Source organism: Schistocerca piceifrons, chromosome 3 (genome assembly GCF_021461385.2).
Source record: "Schistocerca piceifrons isolate TAMUIC-IGC-003096 chromosome 3, iqSchPice1.1, whole genome shotgun sequence".
NCBI classification, from domain to species: domain Eukaryota; kingdom Metazoa; phylum Arthropoda; class Insecta; order Orthoptera; family Acrididae; genus Schistocerca; species Schistocerca piceifrons.
This window is the reverse complement of record NC_060140.1, coordinates 841,132,469-841,144,998: the sequence shown is the minus strand read 5'-3', so window position 1 is coordinate 841,144,998 and position 12,530 is coordinate 841,132,469. Positions and strand designations below refer to the sequence as shown.

At 44.5% G+C, this 12,530-nt stretch overlaps 1 protein-coding gene across 2 annotated transcripts in view; it reads right to left on the bottom strand.

Moving 5' to 3' along the window:
• LOC124789487 (proton-coupled amino acid transporter-like protein pathetic) overlaps positions 1–12,530 on the bottom strand; it is a 437,101-nt gene that overhangs the window by 148,530 nt on the left and 276,041 nt on the right. The window lies entirely within an intron of this gene.

Here is a 12,530-nt window from a genome sequence, read left to right as displayed (position 1 = left end):
CAAAACGATTTAGAAAAGACATCTGAATGTTGCGAAAAGTAGCAGCTGACCATAAATAACGAAAAGTGTGAGGTCATCCACATTAGTGCTGGAAGTAACTCGTTAAACTTCGGTTACACGATAAATCAGTCTAATCTAAAAGCCGTAAATTCAACTAAATACCTAGGTATTACAATTTCGAAGAACTTAAATTGGATGGGACACATAGAAAATGTTGTGGGGAGTTTTATTGGCAGGACACTTAGACAATGTGACAGACCTACTAAGGAGACTGCCTACACTACACTTGTCAGTCCTCTTTTAGAATATTGCTGCGCGTTGTGGGATCCTTACCAGATAGGGCTGACGGAGTACATCGAAAAAGTTCAAAGAACGGCAGCACGTTTTGTATTATCGCGAAATATGGGAGAGAGTGTCACAGAAATGATACAGGATTTGGGATGGACATCATTAAAAGAAAGGCGTTTTTCGCTGCGACAGAATCTTTACATGAAATTCCAATCACCAACTTTCTCCTCCGAATGCGAATATATTTTGTTGACAACGGCCTACATAGGGAGGGACGATCACCACGGTAAAATAAGAGAAATCAGAGCTCGTATAGAATGATATAGGTGTTCATTGTTTCCGCTCGCTATACGAGATTGGAGTAATAGAGAATTGTGAAGGAGGTTCGATGAACCCTCTGACAGGCACTTAAATGTGATTTGCAGAGTATCCATGTAGATGCAGATGTAGATGAACAACCACACAATAAGGTCTGGGAACGCGGGATGCCATATGCCAAGCATGACGAATGTGGCTGCTAGCACTCGGTCCTCACCAAACGACGTGGGCAAGAAACCTTTCACACGCGAAGCAGTACGGGGTGGAGCGCCACATTGCATAAAAGTCTTACCCTCCAGCAGGTGTTTATCAGCCGGGCTATGTATGATGCGACTGTGTAACATATCGCATCCGTCACACTGACCGTTTGAAAAGCAGCATCCCGCATTTCTTCAAAGAAAAATCGTCCGATCGCGACTTTGTGGTAAATACACTCCCCAGCGTGACTTTCTCGTCATGCAATAGATTTTCCACGACGGTTATAGGATTTTCAGCAGCCCAAATTCTGCAATTGTTGGTTTAGTCATGCGGTAATGTTGAACATATATCTTACTAGAATAAATAAAACTAAATACCTTAGAGGTATTTACTTTCAAAGATCAGAAAAATGTAAAGAAGTTTGAGGGTTTGAGAATATATTTGACATTCCCCGAAATCACGCCGCTTTTTATCGAACCGACGCACTAAGTTCATTGATACTGATTAGCTCTGTCTGTAAAACAGATGACCTCCATCCTGAGTGATAAATTGAACTCAACACATTTACCATGATTGTTTCACTGTCTACCGAGCTATGGTGCGTATACCACCGATTACAGGGCTCGGAGATTTGGTACTGCAGCGTCGATCTGGCCAGTGCCATTCGTTGCCATGCAGAAAATGTATGCTGCATACTTATAAAATTCTGTCTACACAGTGTACGTAATATACTGTCCGAAAACTACTTGAACGGAAACTACTTCAGCAGAAGGTTGAAATTAACAGTGCAGTTGGTGTGCGAAAATCAGCAGAGTCCCCTAACTCGGGAAGTATCAAGAGTTGTGTCCCACAGGGTTCAGTCCTGGGTCCCTTATTGTTCTTAATATATCTTAATGATTTTCCACTCTGTACTCATGAAGATGCAAACCTAGTTCTATTCGCAGCTGATACAAGTATAGTACTCACAGCCAACTAACAATAATTAGCTGAGGCAATTGTAAAAAACATCTTTTAGAATATTATTAATTGGCTTCCTGCAAATGGACTCTCATTAAGTTTCGAGAAAACACAGTATATACATTTCTGTACAGTAAACGGCACAACACCATTGATAAATATAGACTTTGAACCGAAGTCTGTAGCCAAGGCAGAAGATTCAAAATTTCTGGGTGTGTGCATTGATGAGAAATTGAGTTGGAAGAAACACATTAATGATCTGCTGAAACGTTTAGGTTCAGTTACATATGCTATTAGGGTTATTGCTAATTTTGGTGATAAACACCTCAGTAAATTACACTAAAATGCCGATTTTCATTCACTTCTTTCACATGGCATCATATTTTGGGGTAATTCATCATTAAGAGAAAAGTATTCATTACATAAAAACATGTAATCATATATATATATATATATATATATATATAAAACCAGCATTTAAAATCAAATTAAAAGAATTTCTGAGGGAGAACTGCTTCTAGTCAATACAAGAATTTTAGATATGAAGTAGCAATTGTAACAGAAAAAGGATTATATCATGTAAAGAAAACTTGTGCTAAAACGAGGCGTCCCACATCATTACGAAATGTCACATTCGCGATCTATGGAACAAGTATTAATGTAATGTAATGTACGACCAGAGGACAGGTCGAGATTTCTGTTTTCTCAAAAGCCAGGAACAGAAACCCAACTCAAGTATTCGTTCACAGAGAAGCAAAGAATCGTCACTTTGTTTACAGAGAAACGAATTAACTCACTCCTAGTGGCGAAATCGTCACTTTGCAAATTTTAACAGCAAGACCCTTCACAGATACTATTGTCAGTGAATTCTCTAAGTCGCTGCCCGCACGATGTGCCCTTTTCGATACCTGTAGGAGAGCCCTGGTTACACTCCATACGCCTTTTTCCTGCAAGACATGCGGCGGCCTCGTGTGCGCTCTTTGCAACAAGTACCCATGCACGTTACAAAAGCAGAGCCTCTTACTACACGGGTCATGAAGCTGGCAGCCAGCTGCCCGCGGCTCATGCTCCGTGTATAACACTGTTCTAGCACGTTCTAAGACTACTCCAACTCTCTGCTTCTTGACGCGAAACGTAGCTCGCTGTGTCTCGTGAGAAGATCTGCAACAGGTCAACTGCCGTTCTGACCCCACTGCATTCCTTACCAACAGGATGCCTCCTTCTCTTGCAAGATGCTATCGCTCTCCACGTCCAGCTTACAGCGCCTGGCTGTTTTCGCCGATTTTGTAGCGGAAGGAGCGCGCCTAGCATCAGTTCATCACCCTCGCCATAGAGAGATCGCCCTCAGGGTTATAAAGCCACTGCCTGCTCTCTGTTCCCGTTAGAGCAATAACGCATCCCTCTCGGTCGCACATGGGAGATCTTCTATTCTAAACTCCCATTTTCCTATCGTTGTTTTCACAGGAACGCTGTCTGCCATCAGCTCAAATTAATTCCCAGGAATGCAAAATTGCAGAAGAAAAGTTAGAACGTGGTGCTATCCAGTATTAACTGAAGAAATGATCAATTATCTGGTCACCCATTGTCAACTACAATCTCATATCGAATAAAATATGCAAACCAAATGGTATAATCTTACATGTATGGAGACAACATATTGCTGCCTTATGTGGTTTTCAGTCCGATGACTCTTTTGATGTAGCTCGCTCGCCATGCTCGTCTGTATTGTGCAACCTCTTCACCTCTACACAGCTACTACAACCTACACCAATCTGAACCTGCTTACATGAATTCACGCCATTGTCTCCCGCAACAATGTTTACCGGCCACACTTCACCGCCCTCATTACCACATGAACGGTTTCTTTATGTCTCAGGATGTGCCGCATCAACAGGCATATTCTTTCACTCGTTTTTGTGTCATAAAGCTCTTTCTTCGATTCGATTCAGTAAATATTTCTTAGTTATACAGTATCCCGAACTAATCTTCATAACTCTTATGTTGCACTGTATACCCAAAGATCCCTTTCTCTCCTTCTCTTACTTTATTCTTTACTGCCCACTCTTGATTTCCATATAACGCTAAACTGCAGATAAATACCTTTCTGAAATGTGTTATTGTGATCGTTTCATAACTTTGGTTGCCGATAATAACTTGACACCAGTGCCTATGAGTTTAATTTGTGCACTACAGCACTGAAGATGATCACTATGTGATTGAAAATCGATTTTGCTGTCAATAAACCATCAAAATTACGGCCAACGCTGACCTTCCTTCTAATTTTCAGAAACGACTTCCTAAGACCCAAGTTAATATTCGATATTAACAAGTTTTTCTTTTCCTTGTATCGTTTTCTTGCTGTTGCACGTCTACATTTTATAGAGTCTGCTCTGGGATCTGTGTTTGGTTAAATAAATATGAAGTTTAACGTTCAGTCTTCGTCAACCTTTTTAGAACTTGATCTGACAGTAACAATAATAAATACACTGAGTAACGTGTTAGTAACGTGTTTAATTGTATTTGGCGTCACATGGCGTACGTTTTTGAGGCCCTTTCTCTTGAGGGCTGAATACTGGTTTTTGGCTCTTTTACGTTGCTACTAGTGTGTCGTATTACACACGCGTCATATTGTTGACGTCCTATTCGAAGGCTCTTTCCGATGCCACGGAAAAAAGGTGGTGTAATAATTCGGCTTTTAAAAACTACTTGCGTACGTCAGGAAATGTTTTTAGATTGTCCACTATAGATTAGCCACTACCGCTCCTCGATACGCACTGTCTGACCAAAAAAGTGAGGACCCAGGAGGGGAGAAGTAGACGAAATGATAGTTCACGGGCTGAGATAGTATGTAGTGCTACTGCAGTGGTCACAAAATTAAAGCAAAGTTATAAAGAACTCGGAAAGATGACACCACCTGTCAGAATGACGTCACAGCCCCACTGGCTTGGGTGCGCGCACTGATTCGGTTGGTACGATTTTCGTAAAGCCATTGTATCATCTAATGAGGCAAGCTGGGCCACATCTGTACGTAGGGACACGTACTAAGTGTGTACAATCGTTGTCCTGTTGAAAAATGGCACCAAAATACTCTCACAAGAGAGAGTACACATAAGGTTGAAGGGTTTCCGTGACGTGTCGTCATGCCATCAGATTTCCCACTATACTAACGTGGCCTGCAGTCACACCGTATGGCTCCCCACACCGCCTCGCCTCTGCACAATGTTGGAAGAGGATTTCCCCTCTGTGACGTGGTGATACTGCAACCAGTATGCAGAATGAAGAGAAGAAAACAGTCTTGGTTGTGATGTTGAAATTACCGGTTATTTATTCACCATGACGAGTGTTTCAGCTGATTCGAGGCCTCTTCACATTCGTCGGTAAATGCTGATAATCAAGTTATGAACATCAATGATAAAACATCCACAAAAATAAATTGCACCTGTCACGCCCAAGAAGAATAATCGTGGCAAATATATGCTCCAGTTATACTCCCTGTACAGGGCTGATCTTTCGTTGTATTCACGGGACCACGTTGAACGTTCCGGCAGGGTTATCGGATGTTATGTTTTTAATATATGACGGGAGCGTAATACTTGCCTCTACTTTCCTTCTTGCACATCACAAGGGTAATTTATTTTTGCGGGCGTTTTACCGTCGATATCCATAACATGGTTATCAACGTAAATGTAAACGTAGGCTTCCGCGGCCGTTGTCACAGTCAATAAAATTCTTCTGGGTTTGAGGCCGCATTGACATCTGTAAAATTTCGACGTTTCGGCGACTGTTGCAAGGCGCCTTCCTCAGGGTGTGTTGCTAAATGCTGTTGCTGTTGCTGCTGCTGCTAACAGCAGTTAGCAACACACCCTGAGGAAGGCGCCTTGCAACAGTCGCCGAAACGTCGGATTTTACAGATGACAATGCGGCCTCAAACCCAGATTAATTTTATTGATTGCTTATCAACATTTATCGAGCAGTTTGAAGATGCCACGAATTAGACAAAATGCGAGTCATTGGTGTATAAATAAACGGTAATTTGAACATCGGAATCAAGACTTTTTTCTTCTCCTAAATATTAGGAGAACTTCTTATCAGGTGGCCGTCGTGTTCGCTGACGGTGGTAGGGCAGACCCGAGATTCGTTGCTGAACATGTTGTGGCGCCACTCATCTCCGTGCTTCCCAGTCACGACACCACGCCACGCGCAGCCGTCTATGTTGAGGTGTTAACGGCAGCCCACGCATGGGACGCTAATTCCATAGTGCAGCTGCTGTTAGTCTCCGACCAACGGTGCAGCCTGACCCAGAACGGTGCAGAGAGTCCATTGCTTGTCCTCGGACGAGAGGATCACCTGTTGAAAGGGTCACGATGTGAATAGTGCACAATACAGCGATTCTCCCTCGCGGTTGTCAGACGTGGTCTACAGCTACCTTGACGACAAGTGTGCCAGCCTTCTCAAGTCTCCATCCAGTCCAATGTCGGACCACTGCCACATCCCAGAAACCTGGACATTGCACGATTCATCCAGCTGCCGAACTGGCCACTCACCATGAGTCCCCTTGCAAACACTGTCATGTGCCAACATTGCTAACTCACCGACTACGCGGCGTACCCTTCACAGTCATCACTAGAGATATCACGCTGTTCCGGTAATTAAACGCGAAACACTGACAACATCAACGCACTGTGGTGTCCTTTCTACCTTTCAGAGAGAACTGCTGCTCTGATCATTTAAATACTCGCCAGTGTGTAACACTTACATCGATTAGGAGTAGGTTTATTTTAAGTAACTGTATCTGCAATCTATGAAGTGTGCATTCTATGTTGTTTGAATTCCTTGATGTACGGCAAGAAAATTAGAGCAATGTATATATGAAAAAAGCACTCTGTTGCCCGGCCACGAGTGGCGAATCAGGACCATCCGGCCGTCGTGTCATCCTCAGTGGAGGATGCGCATAAGAGGGGCGCGGGGTCAGCACACCAGTCTCCCGGTCGTTATGATGGTATTCTTGACCGAAGCCGCTACTATTTGGCCGAGTACCTCCTCAGTTGGCTTCACGAGGCTGAGTGCACCCTGAAAAATGGCAACAGTGCATAGCGGCCTGAATGGTCACCCATCCAAGTGCCGACCACGCCTGACAGTGCTTAACTTCGGTGATCTCACTGGAACCGGTGTAGCCACTGCGGCAAGGCCGTTGCCGTATATGAAAAAAGCAACACAACATGTTGAAGTTTAGATTAATGTAATAAGAATATGTGTGTGTGTGAATTCTTAAGGGACCTAACTGCTTAGGTCATCGGTCCCTAGACTTACACACTACTTAAACCAACTTATGCTAAGAACAATACAAACACCCGAGGGAGCTCTCGAACCTCCGGCGGGAGGGGTCGCGCAGTCCGTGGCATGACACCTCAAACCTCGTGGCCACTTCGCACGGCATATGAATATGTGTATGACAGAAGTATGTTTGTTAAAAGCTGGTTTGTGCTTAGGGCACTTGTATTTGTAATATGTAAACGCTGTAGGGAAGTCCCCCGCAACGAAAGTGGCTCTGGCACGATGTAAAAGGTGGGTTTGGCGGTCGGAGTGAGAGGCTCATTTGTGTGAACGGCACGCATTGTGTGACTAGCCTTAGCACGGTACACCTCGACGGTGCTAAGAGAGGTAATGGGAAGCTGCATTAGAAGGGATTTGCCTCGGATGTGGATCTGGCTATTATCTGGTATTCACGGAATGATGGAATTGCTCTAATATGTCGAAAATCCGACGCCAAGAAGCGATTTTATAGAGCATTCGTACATCAAGAGCCGTGAGTACAGTTAGCCGCCATTTCACCTGCCACTAAACTTCGCCACTGCTTCACAGACTTCATTCATTCAGTTACGTAATGTATATTGGCATGAACCAGTTAATTTGTGTGTTGTTTCAGTAATAATCACATAAAGCGTCAATTCGTGTTCTGAACCACAAGTTCAATCCTGATCACCCAAGTGCTACTAAAACCGAGTATCCCGATTTAAATGAACAATTCTGGAATTAATGTGTTTGAAAGTGTAAAGTAAATGAAGTAGCAAAAGTTAAAGTCAAATTTGGATGTTTTGTTTATGGTCTACTCCAAGTGAAATTGTTAAGGTAGGAAGTTTAAGTACAAAAATTTAAAGGTCAATCAATAGGAAAGTAAAACCTTAATTATTTAAAAGCTAAAACCATAAAAGTAAAGTTGGATAGGCTTTTGCTAAAATATTCTTTCTTTATTATAAAATACAGTTTCGTAGGAATACAGTGCAAGATAGTGTAAATATTATTGTCAAGAATACCTGCTTCACAGGTGATTAAAGTACAAGTACATATAAAACTTTAATGAATCGATTTGCGGTAGTACCGTTAGAAGTGACGTTATGCACATTTTAAAACATAGCGTAGTTTTAATATCCATCATGAATGGTTTCTTTTGAAGTTAATTAAGCCCAGTGTTGCATTTTATTATTTTGCAAAGTAATTTATGTGAATAATTAGCTTTTAGAGATAGTTTTTACTTTTGCAATAATCAAAGAACCTTGCCTAGTGAAACTATACCAGTTTATGTGCCCCCATCATATGGTCCTGCTATTAAAAAAAATGCACTATTACTGTTACTAAGGAAAACTGTTATATACGTAGGAGCTTAAAAAGTGTATTTAAGATGTTCTTCATCTTTATTCGTGTTATTTAAGTCAGTCAAGATAGAAGCCCGTCATGTCCAAAATTAGTTCTGTTCTGCACTTCACGTAGTGATGTTGCAGTATTTTGGTTAAGTAATGCTATTGATTGTGGCCGTCATTAGTATGATCTCGGTGCAATTTTGCTCCCCATAATTTACTGGTGTGTGTTATTGGTAATTGCTACTACACACAGTACAGAGTGGACTGTGTCAGTTTGTATCCTGTTTGCTATTCAAAGGGAAGTCTGAACAAAAGTAACTTCAATAACTAATATCTAATATTCTCAAATATACACTCCTGGAAATTGAAATAAGAACACCGTGAATTCATTGTCCCAGGAAGGGGAAACTTTATTGACACATTCCTGGGGTCAGATACATCACATGATCACACTGACAGAACCACAGGCACATAGACACAGGCAACAGAGCATGCACAATGTCGGCACTAGTACAGTGTATATCCACCTTTCGCAGCAATGCAGGCTGCTATTCTCCCATGGAGACGATCGTAGAGATGCTGGATGTAGTCCTGTGGAACGGCTTGCCATGCCATTTCCACCTGGCGCCTCAGTTGGACCAGCGTTCGTGCTGGACGTGCAGACCGCGTGAGACGACGCTTCATCCAGTCCCAAACATGCTCAATGGGGGACAGATCCGGAGATCTTGCTGGCCAGGGTAGTTGACTTACACCTTCTAGAGCACGTTGGGTGGCACGGGATACATGCGGACGTGCATTGTCCTGTTGGAACAGCAAGTTCCCTTGCCGGTCTAGGAATGGTAGAACGATGGGTTCGATGACGGTTTGGATGTACCGTGCACTATTCAGTGTCCCCTCGACGATCACCAGTGGTGTACGGCCAGTGTAGGAGATCGCTCCCCACACCATGATGCCGGGTGTTGGCCCTGTGTGCCTCGGTCGTATGCAGTCCTGATTGTGGCGCTCACCTGCACGGCGCCAAACACGCATACGACCATCATTGGCACCAAGGCAGAAGCGACTCTCATCGCTGAAGACGACACGTCTCCATTCGTCCCTCCATTCACGCCTGTCGCGACACCACTGGAGGCGGGCTGCACGATGTTGGGGCGTGAGCGGAAGACGGCCTAACGATGTGCGGGATCGTAGCCCAGCTTCATGGAGACGGTTGCGAATGGTCCTCGCCGATACCCCAGGAGCAACAGTGTCCCTAATTTGCTGGGAAGTGGCGGTGCGGTCCCCTACGGCACTGCGTAGGATCCTACGGTCTTGGCGTGCATCCGTGCGTCGCTGCGGTCCGGTCCCAGGTCGACGGGCACGTGCACCTTCCGCCGACCACTGGTGACAACATCGATGTACTGTGGAGACCTCACGCCCCACGTGTTGAGCAATTCGGCGGTACGTCCACCCGGCCTCCCGCATGCCCACTATACGCCCTCGCTCAAAGTCCGTCAACTGCACATACGGTTCACGTCCACGCTGTCGCGGCATGCTACCAGTGTTAAAGACTGCGATGGAGCTCCGTATGCCACGGCAAACTGGCTGACACTGATGGCGGCGGTGCACAAATGCTGCGCATCTAGCGCCATTCGACGGCCAACACCGCGGTTCCTGGTGTGTCCGCTGTGCCGTGCGTTTGATCATTGCTTGTACAGCCCTCTCGCAGTGTCCGGAGCAAGTATGGTGGGTCTGACACACCGGTGTCAATGTGTTCTTTTTTCCATTTCCAGGAGTGTATATTTCCAAATTAATGTGCCTAATTAGGCTGGCGACCGTTCATTTCTACATTCACTTATAATTTTACCACTTCTGTTAGCACCAAAGGTTAAGGCCCGTTTGATTGTACTGTCAACTGCACAAAATTCGGAATTATAGACCGATACCATTTTCCATTAGACACATGCACGGTCGAACTTTAAAATCCCCTCCGAGGGTAACATTAGCGTGTTTCACGGCACGTTAGTTTTATACTTAGCTTTTCCCGTGACGGAACTAAAGCTTCAGTTATTAGGGAAAAGTGTTATAAGTGATCTGAACATATACGAAGCTACGTTAGCGTTCCATGTCTGCTTGATGGTTCACTTCGTCAGTGATTTCGTCGATCTGGTTGTGCATGCGGTGACCTTAGTTGCCTCACCATGTACACAATTTTATTTTACACCGAAGCGCCAAAGAAACTGGTATAGGCATGTGGAAACAGGCAGAATACGGCACTGCGGTCGGCAACGAATACATAACACAACAAGTGCCTGGCGCAGTTGAAGGATCGGTTACTGCTGCCACAATGGCAGGTTATCAAGAGGTAAGTGAGTTTGAACTTGGTAGTATAGTCGAAACACGAGCAATGAGACACAGTGTCAACGAGACAGCGACGAAATGGGGATTTTCGCGTACGACCATTTCACGAGTGTACCGTGAATATCAGGAATCCGGTAAAACATCAAATCTCCGATATCGCTGCGGCCGGAAAAAGATCCTGCAAGAACGAGACCGAAGACGTCTGAAGAGAATCGTTCAACGTGACAGAAGTGCCACCCTTCCGCAAATTGCGGCAGATTTCAATGCTGGGCCACCAACAAGTGTCAGCGTGCGAACCATTCAACGAAACACCATCGATATGGGCTTTCGGAGCTGAAGGCCCATCCATGTACACTCCATGACTGCACGACACAAAGTTTACGCCTCGCCTGGGCCCTTTAACACCGACACTGGACTGTTGATGAGTGGAAACATGTTACCTGGTCGAACGAGTCTCGTTTCAAATTGTATCGAGTGGATGGACGTGTACGGGTATGGAGACAACCTCATGAATCCATGGACTCTGCACATTAGCAGGGGACTGTTCTAGCTGGTGGCGGCTCTGTAATGGTGTGGGGCATGTGCAGTTGGAGTGATATGGAACCCCTGATACGTCTAGCTACGGCTCTGACTGGGGACACGTACGTAAGCATCCTGTCGCATCACCTGCATTCATTCATGTCCATTCATGTGCATTCCGATCGACATGGGCAATTCCAGCAGGACAGTGCGACATCCCGCACGTCCATAATTGTTACAGAGTGACACTAGGAACCCTCTTCTGAGTTTAAATACTTCCACCGGCCAGCAAACTCCCCAGACATGAACATCATTGAGCAGGCCTGAAATGGCTTGCAACGTGCTGTTCACGAGAGATCTCCACCCCGTCGTACTCTTACGGATTTATGGAGAGCCCTGTAGGATTCACGGCGTCAAAGCATTATTTCAGACATGAGATAAGTCTATGTCACATCGTTTTGGGGCACTTCTGCGTACTCGTGGAGACCGTACACGATCGTAGGCAGGTGTACCAGTTTCTTTGGCTCTTCGATGTATTTGCTGAGAGGAAAATTTCTGTTTACGCGTTCAGAGAATGCAACGTATTATACTGAGAGGCTGCTTAATGCTGTTTTAACATACCAAGAGAGATTCCATTCCATTATTGATACCGCTTCGTATTCAGCAGCCGTAAAGTTTCCGCCTTATATAAGCTTCTCAGTTCCTCCTACGGACCGGAAGCTGGGTTCGTCTCTAATTACTGGCATTGTTCTCAGTTTTTTTATCTGATCTCCGTTACAGTATTCATGTATTCTTAAATGTTGAAACTATTGTTCCGCATGTGAACCTTGAAAATCTTGAGACCATCACTCGACCACGAAACCGGTATGACATCATCCCCTCAAGGCCTCGACTACGACTTTTTTCTAGCGTTCTGTCAACATCTGCACTTTGCTTCTAGTAATCCGAAGACTGGTTTGATGCATCTCACGGCGATACTCTGTACTGGGCAAGCCTCTTAATCTCTGAATAAATAGTGCAACCGATATCCATTAGAAGTTGGTTACCATATTTACCCCTTGGTCTTCCTGTAAAATACTAATCCCCTTCCTCCCCCCCCCCCCCCCCCCACATACACAACCCTACTTTACCAAATTCACAATTCCTTGATGCCTCAGGGTGTGTCCCATCAACCGATCACTTCTATTAGTCTAGTTGTGCCACAAATTTCTTTTTTCCTCAATTCGATTCAGCACCTACTCATTAATTATTCGAACATCCTAATCTCCAGGTTGG